The 19,644-nt window shown below is 41.1% G+C and overlaps 1 long non-coding RNA gene across 1 annotated transcript; it reads right to left on the minus strand.

Moving 5' to 3' along the window:
* Positions 1 to 7,508: 7,508 nt before the first annotated feature.
* LOC139433897 (uncharacterized) lies at positions 7,509 to 12,976 on the minus strand. The gene is made up of 4 exons (XR_011643291.1): positions 12,750 to 12,976; positions 12,576 to 12,647; positions 8,477 to 8,609; positions 7,509 to 7,584 (listed from the first exon to the last, which is right to left on the minus strand). It is a non-coding gene; the product is annotated as an uncharacterized lncRNA (long non-coding RNA).
* Between the last annotated feature and the right edge of the window lie 6,668 nt (positions 12,977 to 19,644).

Here is a 19,644-nt window from a genome sequence, read left to right on the forward strand (position 1 = left end):
CTAATATCCATGTTAATTAACAACTTGTTTATGGTGAATGTGTGTACCTTAATATAAAGTGTTACCAATATTTTATTTTATTAAATATTTATTTTTGTAGTTGATTTGCCAAAATATTTGAGGTCCTTGACCAAAAACTGTGAAATTAGAGGACTTGCGAGGGCTATTTTCTTTGTAAGTTAGCTTTTGCCTTCCCATTCAACTCATTTTGTTTGATGTACCTTTTCTGTATACATACTGAATATGTTGGAAAAACTAGCTACAACTAAAGTGTAAGCTGAAGGTCATTAATCCGTTTTTTTTAGAAACAGAGGCTCCAGTCTGTAACTCTGTTGTCACTTTGTCGGCCAAGGTCTTCAGTTACCTGTTCTCCTTCACCAGAGGTCGGGGGTCGGGACGGGAGACGGAGTGAGCCGGAGAAAGAGATCCGCAGTGTAACTACATGAATAAGAGAAGAGAGGACATCAGTGTGTAATGTACACCTGCAGGACGGGCCAGACAGCTGAGGTGAGAGGATATGTCGGAGAGATGCCCTCAGTACGGTGGCTGAGAAGTGCAATCGAGAATTACAAAGTGTTTCACACTTTAACAAAGCTTGAGACAAATTTACATTTTCGAAAACAAAATAATATTTTCTAAAACACTTTTACCAAAGAAAAAACAATTTAACATTAAAGGGAAATGGAAACACTTTTCAAACTGCTTTCCATGCGACAATATTACCATTAGGAAATGTATTTATCTAGTCTATTTCCAATATAAACGATCGAGATACGCGAATTTACTTTTTGAAATATGTGCCTAATGACCATGGGCGCTTCCATTGCTCCGGGACCTTCCCAGTGACGTCACTGATTGGGTACGGCTTCCTGGGCCAAAGCTCAATAACAAACAACATGGCGTGCAATGCACCAGTAGTTTACATTACAAGAAAACGGTCGTCGTCAGGAGTTTATTGTATTGCCCCAGGCTGCACAAATGGATTTTATACAAAGAAGGAAGAAGTACATTTCCATAGGCTGCCACTAAAGGATGAGAAGCTGCTCAAAGTCCAGTCTGGATGCCTGGTTCAATACAAAACATTGGATTTGAAGCCAGGATCTGTTCCCACAATATTCGATTTCTCAACGTATGCAGTCGGGAACACCGACCGTCCCAGCACGTCGGCCGCGCAAGACAATGACAGTGTCAACAAACGTGAAGTTCGAGCCACCAAACGAGTTGCTTCAGCTGCCGAGAGAGAGGTAAATATTGCAGCACTACCAGATTACTAGCTCACACATGTATTTACTGACACAGTGTGACCTTATTAATTAACGCAATCGCGTCCAAACTAAATGGTAGCTATTATGACGTACAATAGAGAATTGGGGGTGTTCTATAGCTCAACTAATTAAACTGGCATACACACGCTCATCTGTCGAAAACAGCCCTAAAAAGGCTAGTATTGCTATTGATGGATGGTATTGCAGGACCCAGAGCGCACGGAGCACAGAGCGGACAACGGAATTGCAGTTGTATTGCTTATAGATTATCAGAATATTTCAAAGGGGACACAGCCCCATTGGATATTAACCTATGGATTAACTACATCATCGTTTTTATCGTTGTAATGCCATTGAAGACCAGTTTAGACCAGACAATGAGGAAGGTAAGCCGTTAGCCTGGCGTATGTTAGTACCTAGCGCCACTTGTTTTGATGTACGTTTTTGTGGATAATCTCGCGAGTTTGTATCTTTCAGTGTTGAGGTGGGCACCGTTAGATTCTGTGTCTCCTTGCGATCATAAACGATGTGTTGGATGTGCGGCTAGGATAAGTAATAAGGGAGCTAGGAGTGATTTTCGGTGCAGTAATAGGTTAGCATTTTCGCTCGGGGCTAATTCAGAGGCTCACTGTTAGCATTGTGTTTTTTTAATTTTTTTATTCCGGATCGTATGCCACTCTATTCGACCGAATCGGTTCATAAGCATAGGCCATGGGATGCCTGGTAACTGTAGATGCTTCCACATCAATGTCATCTCCCGACGAATAGTCAAATTCATCGTTCAAAACGTCGATCTCATTGCAAAATTCCTCCATCGCTGCCATATCTGCTACGTTGTGTTGACTTCAGATGGAGCGAAAACACAGCCAGTGACGTCACCATTTGGGACTCCCCTAATGGCGGCGGCCTGGTCCCGGAATTCCCCACCCGGCCGGCGGATAATTAATTTTCTTTTGGCGAGTAATATCATATACAATAAATATTACGATCAATATCCATTGTAAAATGAATAAACTACCGGAATATTATAACTGTAATTGGTGTTTCCTTTCCCCTTTAACGAAAACAAATTAACAAGATGCAAAACACTTTTACAAAGCTAGAGACACATTTACATTTTATAAAAACAAAATTACATTAGCGAAAAACTGAGACAAATTTACAAGTGTTGAAACACTTTAACATTTCCCGAAACACTTTAACAAACTAGAGCAGGGGTGGGGAACCTCCGGCCCCCGGGCCGTGTGTGGCCCTCGAGGTAATTTATAAACACACGCAAAAAAGAAAAAAATTAAAGAAATCTAGACCGCAAAATAATTAAACAAGTGAGTGCCTGTTTTTCCTGGCCAAGGTCAGGGTCCTTGAACACAACACGAGCCTAACGTGTCATCACGTGGTATATGTCTCATCTGACAGGGGTGCAGTTCTGACGGGGAGCTCCGGCACTTCCAAAAATTGCAGTACCCATAAGGAGCCGTACACATGCTGCAGTTTTTGCGTGGCTGTGTCTTTAGTTGTAAGCCCAGTGGCGATCTGTTCATCTGTCATACTGATCATACAGTCAATAACTTTGTTGTTATTAGCATCTGGTTAGCTAGCTATGCTAACAAATATAAGAAGCTTTGTCTACAACCAGTGAGGTAAAGGCACATCTTTATATGATCATTATAGTTATAAAATACTATATGATAGTAAAAAAAAGTTGTTATTAATAAAAAAGAATACAGTTTGAAAGGAGAGTGATTTGTAAAATATCCATAAAGAAAAAGAAAATCTGCATCCAGTTCTGTTTCATATGGATGTTGAGAGATGTATCCATAGATCTCTTCATGTTGCTCTCAAAGTGCACCAGATTGATGCTTTTAACTTCAACATTTTAAAAAAAATCTTCTTGCGTGGGGCCTCACCTTGCGGCTCACCTATGCGCTTATTCGGCGCAATTAGTGTGGTATCGCCACTGCGAGGGCTCCACTAGCAGCCACCCGTCCGTCCGTCGACGCTCACCAAATCGAGGGCCTCATCATATAACTTTGCCTGGGGCCTCAAATTGGCCTCTACACACACCCACATCGAACTGCCCGATTATTCCCCATATTACTCGTTTTATGGAGGAGATGTCCGGTCCACAAGGCGCATGACGTGTTTGTGCTGTGCTCAGTTCCGCTCTGTGTGTGTGTACGGTGTGTTTGTGACACTTCGGGTCGTGGCTGAACCTGTCTCTGCGGTCCTGCCTTGGGTCTCGTCATGCTGCATCCCTGATGGCTTCCACAGGATTGTAGCTGACATCCTCGTGGATTCATCTTCTTATTACAGACACATGCATTTCCTAACATTCGGTCTATATGCTGTAAAATGTAATATCTCTTCGATTTACACACGGCATCTATTGCACGTCTGTCCGTCCTGGGAGAGGGATCCCTCCTCTGCTGCTCTCCCTGAGGTTTCTCCCATTTTTTCCCTTTAAACTGTGGGTTTTCTCCGGAAGTCTTTCCTTGTACGATGTGAGGGTCTAAGGATAGAGGGTGTCGTTTTTCTCTGTGCTGTTGTATTTGCTGTAAAGTGTCTCTACTGTAGACTATTTTTATTATATGTACAGCACTTTGGCTCGACCAAAAATTGTTTATAAATGTGCTATATAAATAAAACTTGATTTGATTTGAATGTCCGACACCGCCACTTTTTTTCAAATGACCATGAACAGAATTTACACACATTTGGCCCAGTGGCGGGTTTAGGATTGTAGGAGATCCGGGGATTAGCCATCATTTTGAAGTTGCTGAGCGGGGAGGGGGTTTATGCTGTGTGAACTCGCCGGAGCCTCGCAGCGGGGGGAGCGCATAAAGCAGACTCTTCACGCTAACGAAGGATCACTTCTTCTTCAGGGAAGGCTACCTAGTACCTAGTACTGCTGCCTATCTGTTGGACTCCGGCACTGCACATTACTTGAGAGACGTTTAAAAAAAAAAGTGTTTGCTTTAACTTGTTAAACCCCAAGCCTGTTTTACAAAATGACATTTCCAGAACAAATGACCATATCTTCCCTTCTAAAAGGGGAAAATTAATAATCTTTTTTCTCAAAGTAATGATACACCTGTGAGTTGGATGTAGAAGAGTCAGAATCAATATAGATGTTTTTTATTTTAAAAAAAAAATTCAGATTGAACATAGTAAAAAAACTGTAAATTATAGTGTCCGTCCAAATATTATTTTTTACTTATAGTGAAAACTATCCTTGGATGATGGTATGGTAGACTAAAAGCTTTAGGAATCTAAAGTACAACATATAATAAGTAGCCTGTATCAAGATTGATGCAAAACAAGTGACATTTGACCTTTTTAGAGAGATTTAGCACAAAAAAACCACTTCTGGGGTCATTTGGGTGGATTTGACCCATCTCTTTTTAACTGTCAGAGCCAATGGAATCGAGGTAAGGTTCCAGATACACACACAGGTTACCAAATAAGGAGTGAGAGTAACGCGTAGAAAAACCGGAAGCTGTGCTAACCTCTGGTGGCTACCAAGCCCCCAGGAAGTGCGCCGGAGTCTGATGAGAATATTCGTAGTGGCCAAACGGCGGTACTACACTTCCTTTAGGTTGCTGGGCCCGGAAACACTTTTTCCCATTGACTTACATTGGGAAAGAGTGGTCTGTAACTCGTTGGATGATTTTTTTTAAACTAAATAAACAACCCAGTATAACCACTTGTATAGCCCTTATTAAAAACATTCGTTCCTCAAGTTGTAAAAATGTGCTAATAACGTTATTCTGAGAGTTATTTCCCTCTGCATTATGAACGTGCATCTAACCCACGGGACCGCGCCGCCCGGCACGTTCATGTTACGTGTTCAGCACTACATGCGTTTATCTTTACCCATGGATGCACAATAACAACGGACCATATCGCCTTACTGCCAGTGAGCCCACGGAGCTGTAATAATGGATATATTGCACATGTTTGCTGTAATTCATCATTTGTAAAATATTATACTACATGGGATGTATGATGTAAATCTTGTACCGTAAATGTTGTATTAAATAAAGTTAATATTACCGACGTTAGATTAACGTCTCTGTAGGTTATTATTGCACTAAGTTTATTGCACTGTATATATATACAGTTCAATAATTCTTTCATGCTAAATGAAGCTCTGTTGCTTGGATATCACTAGATCCTGTTACTGCGTAATATAAGTACATAACGATTGATGTGTACATTAGCATAATTACTAGCTAGCCGCTAACTGCCGCCTCGTTAATATCAAATCCATCATAACAACAATCCATTACCATGCTGTCATGAACGCACGGTGCTGTTACGTGTATGCAAATTGACGTGCTTGATGTGAACGAGCATTTTGGTTAAAGTTGCACATGCTCTGAGTGCACATACGGGTACTTCTCAGGCATGCCGGGTAATCTGTGACGTTTCACTCTCTCAAAAGTTGGGCCATTTTATCATCATTCGCTAATGAGCAACTCTCATAGGAATGAATGAAGCCCCGCCTCCCACGCTGTATCCAGTTCTTATTATACATCCATGGTGGCTACCATTAGCAGCTAATTTTTTTCTCCGATTTTTGCATAAAAATGGAATTATGGATTATCAATATTTTTTTCAAAGAGACAGACACATTGGATTAACCTATGGATTAACCTTCAGCCACGTTTTTCTCGTTTTAATGCCATTGAACACGACTTTTGATCAGAATAACAGCTAGCATATCTCCGTGTTTTGCTAACCAAAGCTACGTCGTGTGTCTGCAGTGTTGCCAACTTGGCGACTTTCTCGTTAAATGTGGCGGCTTTCCAAACCCTCCGGCTACTTATTTTTGTCAAAAGCGACTAACGACTAATCTAACGACTTGTAATGGTGTTATTAGGGACTTTTCTGGTGTTTGGAGACTCACGTATTGTTCTGCAGTTAACGAGCTGCCGTGAGCCCCTCAGCCATCCCATAGTACTGACAGGCGTGCAGACTCACAGTTGCCTCCCGCAGCAGCTCAGCTGCAGTCAGAGCAGAGAGGAGACAGCCACACTCTCCCGCGTCGAGACAGCTTCAGTCACTTAATCACCTCGTCCACTGTGTGTGTGCCTCTCTGTGAGATATATATATATATATATATATATATATATATGTATATATATATATGTATATATATATATATATATATATATATATATATGTATATGTAAGAAACAAACAAATATGAACCAAAACATAGAATAATGCACTACGTTGTTGTTTCTCCTTGACAGTGCGCGCTACACAGAGCAAGTCAATAACATTACATCTGACTTCGAGAAACGCTTCCGAGACTTCGCTTTGCTCGAGCCAATCGCCACATTCATGTGCTATCCATTTAGTGAAGAACATGATATTGATTCGCTGGCCCAAAACATCGGAGCAGTGTTTCATCTGAACCCGTCTGCGCTGGAGGATGAGATGTTGTCGCTGCAGGTCGACATCCAGTTGAAGGCGCGTGCCCATGCCGGACAGTTTTGGAACTTATTCAGGGTTGAAAAGTATCCAAACGTCAGAAAATGTGCCACCTCACTGACCTCACTCTTCGGCTCGTCTTATTTATGCGAGTCAGCCTTCTCCCAAATGAAGATAGTGAATTTGAAATACCCTTCCCAATTAACTGATGAACATTTGGAGGCCTGCCTGAGACTAGCCATCAGCAGTTACTGTCCTGAGTATGCAACATTGACAGACTCCATTCAGTACAAGTCATCAGAATATGGTAGGGACCCACCTAAATATATTGAATTGTGTTTTTGTGTTTTATGTTTAAGATTTCAGGACATGGAGAGTGGTTTCTTAGCCTGCTTGTTATGTGTTTCTTAACAGAGAGAGAGATAAATAGAGAGAGGTTAACATGCCATTTTAGTTGTATGTATTTGTTTCTGTTCAAGAACCCAAATAGAGTTGTTGTAGTTATCCCATGTATACATAAAACGTGTTATTCAGCCCCTTGCAATTTGGGATTTTATTTTTGGTTGGTAGACCTCGGTGAGCTGGTCATTTCAAAAGTAGCCCATCGGCCCAAAAAGTGTGGGCACCCCTGTCTTAGAGGATAACAGGAAGAGCAAGCCAATAATCGTTCTCTTTTCCCTGTATATATATATATATATATATATATATGTAACCGATGTATAACTTCACTTGTTTATATTTCAGTAAAATCATTGTCCATACTTTATTTGTAAAACTTGTCACTGTCACTTTATATTTTAGATGCTTTTATTTTGGTACTCTTGGCACCGGCACATTTCTGCAGACTCGCACTGCTTTCCTCAGTTAGCTTCAGGCTGCACTGAGGAGAAGTAAGTGGAAAGAGTGGTGTCATAAATGTTGTATTTTATATGTTAATAGATTGTTTAATGTTACACTTCACACAAGCCAAACCTATTTGCAGTTAATATTTATATGTTGCCGTGTGTGACTAGTTTATATAATGTGCAGCGCTTCAAACTGTTTGGGAGCTTTCTAAAGTTTAGCTATATGCTAACCTAACATGTGGGTGTTTTCTTCCACTGAAGGTGTGAAGCTAGAAAGCTGATGAAGCCATTTCCTGCTCTAATTGTTATATTCTGTTTTGCACAGAGAATAAATCCCGGTTGGCAAGAAAGAAGTCTTTCTCATTTACACAACACAACACAACGAAGAGACCACATGTGGCGTCAAACCAGACCGGTTACACGAGCTCCTCCAACAATGCAACATAGTTATATAAGACATAAAACAATAAAAGAAATTCAAAATTAAATTAAGAATAATAAATTAGTGCAGGCAGAAATCTATATAGACGTAAATATAATAAGACATATGCAAGAACAGAATGTAAAGATAAATATTGTATAGTAAAATGAAATCCTTTTTTTTTTTACAGTGATAGCTGTTAAGATAAATGAATGTTGCTATTAAAATAATGTAAAAAAAGGTAATAATTCATCTGTTTTTAACATAGAGTATGTGGGGGGAAATGGCAATTCTCTATCTATGATAAAGAGTCTTTGCATAAATTGAAGAGAAATGTGATGGTTTGCAAAAAAAATTGGTTTCTATACTTAACTGGCAAAAGAACATTACTCATCACTGATGTGCAAGCTGTGCCATAACAATTATTTAGCATTGTATGATGTATAACAACAATTTACACTCAAATGGAACCAAGTTATTTAAAAAAAAAAAAAAAGGATCTGTACCCATGAGTCCGTGCTGAAGTGATGACTCTCAAAGTGTTCACTGCACAGGCGAGAAGAAACGTTGGGGGTCCATTTATTCCTCCGGATGTTCAGCACCCACTGGTCCAGCCTGTCTGAATCACCTAAAGGAAACCTTTATTCAAAAATACATGAAAACCGACCCAAAGATAACAGGAGGGTTAATGCCATATTCACTTAATAACGCATGAACAACTTACAAATATTTCTATATAGTCTGTGTTGGTAAATGTAATCTAGGTTGCACATTTCCTGCTGAAATACATGCATGGGCCCAAGTTACTGCGTGGCACTTTGGTTTTGATAAAACAGTGTACTTCCACTATATAAATGTTACATTCATAATCAAACGAGACAATATGCAAGATAAATAGCTATTTGTTGTTATTCTTAATGCTTGTCATTCACACGTTAATAAAATAAAATAAGTACCGATACATAGCAGAACAATTGTGGCGATGTTCAGCTTAAGACTTGTTCAACATAATTTCTTTAACTAATACTATAGAAGGCTGCAGACGAATCAATTCCGCGTTTCGCTGCATTCCTTGATCTCCATTTATAACGCCGGGCTCCGCCGCTGGCCGAAGCTAACGGAGCAGCAAAGGGCTAGCTACGGCTCTGGTTAGCTACGGCTCTGGTTAGCTTCGGTGGCAGACTCCGGCGGCCACCACTGGGATAATTGGGTCCCCTTTTAACATTTGCTCCCATTTAGCATTATGGGCGTCATAGCCATAGACTATAAAAGTCTTACCCAAGGCTGAATCATAAACTAAACTGTATATATATATATATACATATATATATATACACAACATGTATAAAGGGTTACGTCCTTAGCTGGCTAATAAGCTACATAACAAGCTAAGCTAACAAGCACACAAACACCTGCTAACGGGGTTAACATGTATAATATTATCATTTTGCTCACCGAAAAAAGCTGAGAGTAGACTTCTTGGAAGTTCTGTTAGTACATTCAAGCACACAGCACGACATTTTAATTGTCTGGTATTTGTAACAATATTCCCTAAAAGGCACAATCACCACGAACACGGCTAAAGCTAAAGGGTCAAGTACAGTACTATGACTAACTAACGTTGTAGCCTCTATGGTTGTAGCCTAGCAGAGTGGACAAGTTGCTGTTAGCTGACAGTGAGGCATGTATGTGTCCATCAACGTGACCACGCCCTAATTTATGCAAAAACGTTAAGACCTAATATAAATAAAAGGGTCGTGTTAGAAAACAATTCACTCACAGATCCATAATCATGAAGGTGGAATATAACTATATCGATAATAAAAATGTATGGAGCCAGGAGGAACAATGCGGATTCCGTCCTGGTCGTGGAACGACGGATCAGCTTTTTACTCTCGCAAGGATCCTGGAGGGGGCCTGGGAGTATGCTTATCCGGTCTACATGTGTTTTGTAGACTTGGAGAAGGCGTATGACCGAGTTCCTAGGGAGTTACTGTGGGAGGTGCTGCGGGAGTATGGGGTGAGGGGGTCTCTACTCAGGGCCATCCAATCTCTGTACTCCCAAAGCGAGAGCTGTGTCCGGGTCCTCGGCAGTAAGTCGGACCCATTTCCGGGGGGGGTTGGCCTCCGCCAGGGCTGCGCTTTGTCACCAATCCTGTTTGTAATATACATGGATCGGATTTCGAGGCGTAGTCGTGGGGGAGGGGGTCTGCAGTTCGGTGGACTAAGAATTGCACCACTGCTTTTAGCAGATGATGTGGTTCTGATGGCTTCATCGGTCTGCGACCTTCAGCACTCACTGGATCGGTTTGCAACCGAGTGTGAAGCGGCTGGGATGAGGATCAGCACCTCCAAATCTGAGGCCATGGTTCTCAGCAGGAAACCGATGGACTGTCCACTCCAAGTAGGGAATGAGTCCTTACCTCAAGTGAAGGAGTTCAAGTATCTCGGGGTCTTGTTCTCGAGTGAGGGAACAATGGAGCGTGAGATGGGCCGGAGCAGCGGGAGCGGTACTGCAGTCGCTTTACCGCACCGTTGTGACGAAAAGGGAGCTGAGCCAGAAGGCAAAGCTCTCTGTCTACCGGGCCATTTTCGTTCCTACCCTCACCTATGGTCATGAAGGATGGGTCATGACCGAAAGAACGAGATCGCGGATACAAGCGGCCGAGATGGGTTTCCTCCGCCGGGTGGCTGGCGTCTCCCTTAGGGATAAGGTGAGAAGTTCGGTCATCAGGGAGGGACTCGGAGTTGAGCCGCTCCTCCTTCGCGTCGAAAGGAGCCAGTTGAGGTGGTTCGGGCACCTAGTTAGGATGCCACCTGGGCGCCTCCCTAGGGAGGTGTTCCAGGCACGTCCAGCTGGGAAGAGACCAAGGGGTAGACCTAGGACCAGGTGGAGGGATTATATCTCTTCGCTGGCCTGGGAGCGCCTTGGGATCCCCCAGTCAGAGCTGGTTGATGTCGCCAGGGAAAAGAAAGTTTGGGGCTCTCTGCTGGAACTGCTACCCCCGCGACCCGACCACGGATAAGCGGGAGAAGATGGATGGAGCCAGGGGTAGAAACATGTTTTTTTCCGCTGTAAAATTGGGCATTTTAACATGGTGGTCTATGGAAATTGCTTCTTTCTGCAGCCATCGCCTATCGGCCAATATGTGACCTGCTCCATCGAAATCAGTCGCATTGACCCGAAGACACATTTTGAGTTGTATACACTGTTGGAAAGAGGATATTCCTAGCTTTCTAATGATATCAGGATTGTTTTTGTACTCCAAATATTAAGCGAAATATGTCACATTATATAATGACTGTCACAGAGTCTTCATTTTGAGAAAAAGGCCTTTAAAGTTTCCTCTTCTCTGGAATCCATCGATCTGATTGATTATTAGTGGAGCAAATTATCAAAATACTACGAAGGGAAGATATTTTCATTTGGAGGAGAAGCTCGCGAGTGTGTGTGTATACCTGTGTGTTTGTGTATTTTTGCTTTTGTGTGTATTGTGTTTGTTTCTCGGGGAAAACCCTCACGAGAAACACCGGCTGTTGTTATGCCTGCTGTGACGTTAAATTACTCCGTTCTCCGCTTGTAATTATGCCGTTACAAGCTTCAACGTTGTATTTATCATCTGAATTTGCCGAAACAAGTTTAATATTCTGAAAGCCAAGACTTTGTTTAATTTAAATCAGATGAAAACAAACTGTAACGGACCCTGCCGTGTTATCTATGATTACTATACTCTTATGTTCATAATTTCAGCCGGAGGGAGGGGGGCGGCGCTGCTGGAAGAGCAGATTGCGAGTGAGAGGTGCTTGTCTTCGTCCCTTTACAAGCTTCAAAAATGTATTTATCGTGTGATTTTGGAAATAAAAGTTTCATATTCTGAAAGCCAAGACTTGGTTTGTTTAAAATCAAACAAAACACACGGACCCTGAAAAAATTGTTTTGTACGTAAATCCACGTTTATTCTGAAATGAGCCGTTGCGACTTCCGACTGATTTCGATAGAGCGGGTCACATATATGAACTGCAGTGTGTGGCACTTCCATATTGGCGTCCCGGCTCTTCCCCAGAGTTTGCTGCTTGGTTGAGATGTGCAGCAAAGATGAATAATAAGGTTTTGTGAGTGCATTTTGGTGCTGTTAGCATGTTTCACTCGTTGCTAATTCAGAGGCTCAGCGTTAGCATTTTGAGTTTTAAAAAAAAAAAAAAAAATTAAAATGATCAGTTAGATGAGTTTTTTTCTATTACATGGATATAAAACATTCATAGATATTAAATGAACATGCCCTCAGACACTGTTTTCTGCAAGATATTGCAGGAGGCCCCCGGAGCCGGGGTCTCTCGGGCTTAACAGTTTAAGAAACATGTCACCAAAAGACACTAAGTTAAGAGCATTCACAATGCCAGGCTCAACTGCAGATATTAAGGAGAGGGTAAACATCTGGTCAGAAGCTATGACAGCTCCCAGTAAAAGACAGAAGACATGGAACCAAATAGAGGAACTGTTGAAACAATGGAAAACGAGAGGATTGATTCCAGCAGATGATCAACCTGGACCAACAAAAGCCGATAGAAAAGCTTTAATTGAATATGAGAATGGAGTATACCTACAACAGGAAGAAGCATGGATCAAAGCCGGACGACCCTCTTGGTATGGACCTGAAAAAATCGCTATGAACAGAGCTGAAAAAAGAAAATCAAGAGTTACAAGACTGGTACTCTATCTGGAAGATGCCAGCCAAAGATTGACATACAGCAGGTATGTGGTTCAAGAAGCAGATCTACCAGTAAAGGAAGACACAGCAGAAATAACAGAAGAGGCTCCAGTTATCCAAACTCCAAAAGCAGTATCCAAGCCTGACCGAAGTGTCTCCTCCCGACATATCAGAGAAAAACCAATTTCACCAAGCTTCAATTCAAGCCCCAAATGTGAAAGAATTTGACTATAAACTGGAGGAGGAGCTCAACAGAGACTACCAAGTTCAGCAAGACAGATCACATAGGTTACAAACACCCATGTCATTCCAGCTGGAGGAGGAGCTCAATAGAATAATTGAAGAATGGAAGCAGAATTCATCAGTGGAATGAAAGAACTCAGCAGAAGAATGGAAGCAGAACTCATTAGTGGAATGAAAGAACTCAAAAGAAGAGAGAAGAACTCAGCAGAAGAATGGAATAAATCAAAAGAAGAGAGGAACAACTCAGCAGAATAATGGAAGAACTCAAAAGACAAGAACATGAAGAAAGAAAAAGATGGGAAAAAGAACAAGAAGGGAAAAATTACCGAACTGGTTACTCTCCGGAAACAACACATTCCGCAGAAGAAGGATCTCAAGAACAAGAAACAAGAATAGTAGCTGGAATAATCAAGGACTGCACAATACACGTGTTACCATTGATAGCAGCTGGAGAAGGAGGATTTCAATACCAACCATGGGCACACAGGGACATGGAAGCACTAGTGGCAAAGCTACCCCCACTCTCCAGGGGTGGTCAGAAGTAGGTGTGTGACCTGGAGAAGTACACTGCCCAAGATGACCTGTGCTTGGGAGACATGAGGGCACTGCTTGGACGGATAGATGGAAGACTAGAGACACATAGATTCCCAGGCCCTATGTACGAACGATCCAGATGACACTTCATTCAACTATATCAGGTCGAGTTATTGGGCTGCTATTCGTCACATTTACCCAACAACACGCAGTTTACATGCCCTCACCAGCCTGAGGAAAGGCACAGAGGAAGACATGCATGCCTTCTTGAAGAGATGTGAAGGAGTGTGGGAGGACAGCACAGGAGAACGACATGATCTTTCTCCATCTGTTGAAATGTTGTGGAAGAACGCTGTCATTAAAGCCCTTCCCCGATCAGTGCAGGCATGCCTGGAAGACGAGGTGGGATTAGACACTAAACCCATTGAAGAATGGAGACAACATCTCATTCACCACGAGATGAAATACCAGGCAACAATGATGGAAAATGATGAAGAAAAGAAAATACTAAAACTAAGACTTTTGAAGATACAAGTAGCTGAGAAAGACAATGAAGCTACCGAAAACAAGACACCAACTAAACAGATGGGACAAATGTCAGCAGATCAAGTCAGATGGAGACCTCCAACAGTTCAAACTCAGGAAGATCCAGAGAATCAAATGCAGAACCAACAAAGCGGAGGAGGACGTTTCAGAGGAAGAGGTTTCCAAAATGGTGGCTGCTACACATGTGGTCAGACGTCACATTGGTCCAAAGAATGTCCACAAAACCAAGTTCAGCAGCCACCTGTGTATCCTCCTAAACAAGTACAGCCACAAGCACCAGAGTATCTTCCCACACAATTCCAGCAACAGCAAACACTGCGTATCCTCCTACCCAAATACAGCCGCAAGCACAGGTATACACTCCCAAACAGCATCAACAAAAGGGAAAAGAACATTTGGCCAGAGATTGCCCCACTCAGCAATATCGACCACAATGTATCACCTCACAATACGGAGGAGAACCAGTGTTAGATATTAGAAAAATTGAGGCGGAAGCATATGCCAGGTCCATGATGAATATTTCTGTTGGATCAGGTGATTGGGTAAATGTAAAAATCCACAAGATGAAGTCGTTGCAACCTGTATGGAGTGGACCATGGGAAGTTGTAGAACGCACTGCAGATGCACTCCGGATCAAAGTTAAAAAAGGAACATGTTGGCACCCACTTATACATTGTGTAGCCGTACCGCCACATTTCCAGAAACGGCACAGCAGTTAGAATTGATTTTGAAAAAACTGGTACAAAACAATAAGGAATTGAACATTTTTAGGAACGGCACCACCAGGATATGATGTAAACTTAAAAATCCGTAGAGTGTAAATACATAGAGAAAAACACATTTTTACACTCAAACTATTTGTATGTCATAGACAAGGAATTTAGATAATATAAACAAATGTTCACCAAAAGTAATAAGTATAATAGAAAGTAGACATAGGCCTTATTGAGTCAATTTACATTACTGTGATCAACTAAAAACAGGGCCCAACAAATACAAGGTAAGTGGATACAGTGGGGCAAAAAAGTATTTAGTCAGCCACCAATTGTGCAAGTTCTCCCACTTAAAAAGATGAGAGAGGCCTGTAATTTTCATCCTAGGTATACCTCAACTATGAGAGACAAAATGAGGAAAAAAAATCCAGAAAATCACTGTCTGCTTTTTAAAGAATTTATTTGCAAATTATGTTGTAAAATAAGTATTTGGTCAATAACAAAAGTTCATCTCAATACTTTGTTATATACCCTTTGTTGGCAATGACAGAGGTCAAACGTTTTCTGTAAGTCTTCACAAGGTTTTCACACACTGTTGCTGGTATTTTGGCCCATTCCTCCATGCAGATCTCCTCTAGAGCAGTGATGTTTTGGGGCTGTCGCTGGGCAACACAGACTTTCAACTCCCTCCAAAGATTTTCTATGGGGTTGAGATCTGGAGACTGGCTAGGCCACTCCAGGACCTTGAAATGCTTCTTACGAAGCCACTCCTTCGTTGCCCGGGCGGTGTGTTTGGGATCATTGTCATGCTGAAAGACCCAGCCACGTTTCATCTTCAATGCCCTTGCTGGTGGGAGGAGGTTGTCACTCAAAATATGTATCACTTTATGGTCCCTTTGCAGAAAAACAGCCCCAAAGCATGATGTTTCCACCCCCATATTTCACAGTAGGTATGGTGTTCTTTGGATGCAACTCAGCATTCTTTCTGAGTTGAGTTTTCTGTGTAAAAGAAAGTGAGAAAGTATATTGTGATGGGCAAAACCATGTCACTTGGCCCAGGTGGTTTCCACAGAACGGACAAAACATGTTTAACGACCATAAACACACTCCAAAACAAACTTAAGTTTGTGTCAATCACTTGCACGTCACTTCTGGTAGGATGGGAATTCCATTTCCGGTTTGATTCTCTAGTTTTTCAGCAAATGTTAAAGTGTTTCGACACTTGTAAATTTGTCTCAGTTTTGGTAAAATAGTTTTTCTAATGTAATTTTGTTTTATAAAATGTCAATTTGTCTCAAGCTTTGTTAAAGTGTTTCACACTTTGTAATTGTCGATTGCCATTCTCAGCACCGTGACTCACTGAAACCAACGTCATGGTTGAAGCGTCTGATTGTATTTTAGGAAACTCTGGTTGGGTTTAATTATTTGTAGACATGATAACCTGTGCATTTTTTAACAGCATATCACTTAGGGAAGGGGTGTCAAACTCAAGGACCCCCCGACTTCATTTTTTGTGGCCCGCAAGAGCTTGCAAAGAATATAATGTTTATTATATGGTTACATGCCGCTTTATAGAAGCGTGTTGCCCATAAACTACATGTCCCACAATGCATCTAATTTTTGTGACATGCACACTGAAGAGACTTTTGCTTTCAGACGTAGTTAATTATGAAGTTATTACCCTCTCCAATAATAATCCAATGCAGACGCAATCATGTAATATAAAACATTATTTTATACGTATTAAATATTTATATATGTATATTTATATAGTCCTAAAGTTGAAACCGGCCTTTTGAGTGCAACCATAATGCTAATGTGGCCCACGATGAAATTAAGTTTGACACCCCTGATTTAGGGTGATTACTTTATTGCACTGTAAAACATTGTATAATATATATGTTTTTTTTTGTTATATTATATATATATATATTGAAGTACAAAGTCCATACTTTTTACCTTACATCTTGGGTTTAAATAAATATGTTTACATTTTTATTTCAAAATGTTCTTATTCCATCTTTTGCTTGTCATGTTTATACACATATTTTGTATTCTATTACATTACATCTGATCTTTTTACCATTTTATAAGTTAAATATTTTGATTCTGATTATACTGATTAGCATTGCTAAACCTGAAGCTATTTAAGGGTAAATAATTAATTCTTAAACAAATTGTTTTTGTACTAACATTACAAAACACATTATTTCTAACCTCTAGATGTGTCTAATCCTCTTATACATACTAATGTTATTCCTTACTGAGGATATCAAGTATTCTGTGAAATTTATGATGCCATATACAGTAGATATAGAGGAAATTCGATTTGTATTTAAAGGTTAAATACATTATATATTCAGAGGCAAGCAACATATTTCCAGACATAATGTCAATGTCACTCTTGATAAACTATAAAAAAGTGTAAAAAGTACCAACAAAAACTGTTGACCAAAAGGTCTGGCAAACCTTTGGGAAGATGTTTTAATGTGCAAACAGGGATTTCTTTTTCCACAGGGGCAGCATTGTATCTAAGACGCCATGGACCCAGCACAAACCATGGTTTTATTTGACTATGAATGCATTGGGTTGTCTGGTGCCTTGCTCAAGTGCACCACGGCAGGGTCCAGGAGTTGAACTGGGACCTCTCCAAGTAGCTTTCCACACTCCATATTTTAGGTCTAGTAGGGGACTTGAACCGACGACCCTAAGATTCCCAGCCCCTACGAACTGAGCCACTGCCGGACCAGACAGGGGAGCCCAGCCGTGCAAAGATGCTAACTTATTTTCGGGTTTCGGACTCATTCCTGCACCACCCTAAGGCCCTAGCTCATCTTGTCCTTTTGCTGTTAGAAACTGACTACTAACTTTAAAACCAGAAGAGAATTAACTTCCATTGGCCAATAAATTGGCCCGCTCACAATAAGTGTACAATAAGTCCAAAAAGTGATATAAATAGAATTATCATCCAACATTGAAATTATCTTTAGCTTGGTTGACCCTTTTGATAATAAAAACTCTGTCACTGAATCTGTTTTCTTTGAGGAGCTGACAGACTGTACAAACAATACACTATAAAAACATCTTAACCTGGAGAAGCTGAAATATGCAACAACAATGGTAAATCTTACCATAAAGTGAAACATCACTCATGAAACATAAAGATTAAAATGTTCTGCATCCTCCCACGATATATTTTCCCTCCTGCAAAGTATTCTCTTTCTCTTCCATCTCGCTGCATTCCTGCACGCTCCCTACTGTGAGGCAGAGATTATATTATATTAGACTCATCATTTCAATATCATAGAGACAGGAGGAAGAGGTTAGATCCACAAAGCGCTCTGCAGGGAAGTCACGTTTAAAGGCTGTGTGTGTGTGGTTTTGTGTGAAATGAAGAAAGTAATGGAGACATTTGTGTGAGCTGAATGTGCATGCATGTGTATGCTTGGTCTTTATTTTAATCATCGTTTCTCACCTTTTATTTTAGCCAAAGGTAGTGTTTGTGTGTGAATTGATGATAGGTTGTTTGGCTAAGCCTTCCCTACATTATTGTTCCTGTTCTGTTGTAAACACAGATGTTCCCTACACGTCTCATATAACGGTTACTGCTATATTATTCCAAACTCCAAATATCAGCTTGTAGTTTAAGACTATGTTCTTTATATCAACACATTCAGTCAACGATAAACCAATTATTAAAGGGGCCCTATTATGGCTATGTTCAGCTTCATATTCAGTATGCAATGCCTCTACTGTGACATGTCTCCATGCTTTAATGTTCAAAAAACTCTTTATTTTTCTCATATGTGTCACACCAACACGGTTCCCGTTCTAGCTCCGTGCTAGAGCTTTTCTGGTTCGGAACCGGTTTTTCTTTTCAGCCCCCGTTGTGTTCACACTGCCCAGAGCCCGACTGGTGCTGCCGCTGCTGCGTCTAGACGTCACCATTTACGTAACTGATTTTCTCCCCAACGGCGTCGGGTCGATGATCGTGTTGCTTTTAATCATACAAAGCCAGATTCAATTAAATAACTACTTCTCAACCCTTGTACTTTTTTTTTTTTTTTGTGTGCCGTGGTTCATTGTATGTGTTTCAGCGGCATGTATCGACCACTGCAGTGCTGCCCGCTATTTGGCATCACAACGCTGTTATGAAAGTTTCTCTGGTATAACATTGGTGATATTAGCATAGCAACCGAAGCTAAACTGACTATCTTGACTACTTGTTGCTATCCTTTTGTGGCATAAGCCCGCGTATTTTTCATTATGATTCTACTTGTCATAGTCGGACATGTGTGCAGTCTATTTTTATATAATATTACAAGACTGACACAATCACTAATCCCAGGTTCTGATGAGTTGGATACCAACGAGGGGAATAGTCAGAAGAAAGTTTTAGCTTGCAATAGAAAGTAGCAGAAGCCAGATGCAGGCACTGTAGAAACAATTGAGATATTGAGGCTATGACCATGGCCGCCTGGGTTAGCTCCGCGCCCACGCATAGCTGGGAATCAGTATAACCAAGATTACACTTTTCTGTAGAAGCTTCATTAAAAACAAATTACGTATGATGGTGCCAGAGAAGGGAGGGACTTCCATAGGCCGGCCGAATGCTGATTGGAGGATCAATAGAGACTGAGTCTGCGCACCAACCAAAGAGAACCAAGTCTAAACCATGGTATCTCTTCAGCTAGTCTTGACCAATCATAAATGTACGGGCAACGCCCTGTGTAATAAAATGTATTGTCGCACGAGGTTCGAGGCTCTTGACGGATTTGGTGGTTACAGATTACTGCTTTGCTGCCTGTGATTCCCAAAGACGTGATGAGTCATTGGCCAAGTAATATACTGTATAGCTTTTGCTCTCTTTACAATAAATAGTTAAACTTAGAAGTTGTCTGTCTTTTCTGGAATTCTGAACCCAACACA

This window comes from Pseudochaenichthys georgianus, chromosome 5 (genome assembly GCF_902827115.2).
Source record: "Pseudochaenichthys georgianus chromosome 5, fPseGeo1.2, whole genome shotgun sequence".
Classification (NCBI taxonomy): domain Eukaryota; kingdom Metazoa; phylum Chordata; class Actinopteri; order Perciformes; family Channichthyidae; genus Pseudochaenichthys; species Pseudochaenichthys georgianus.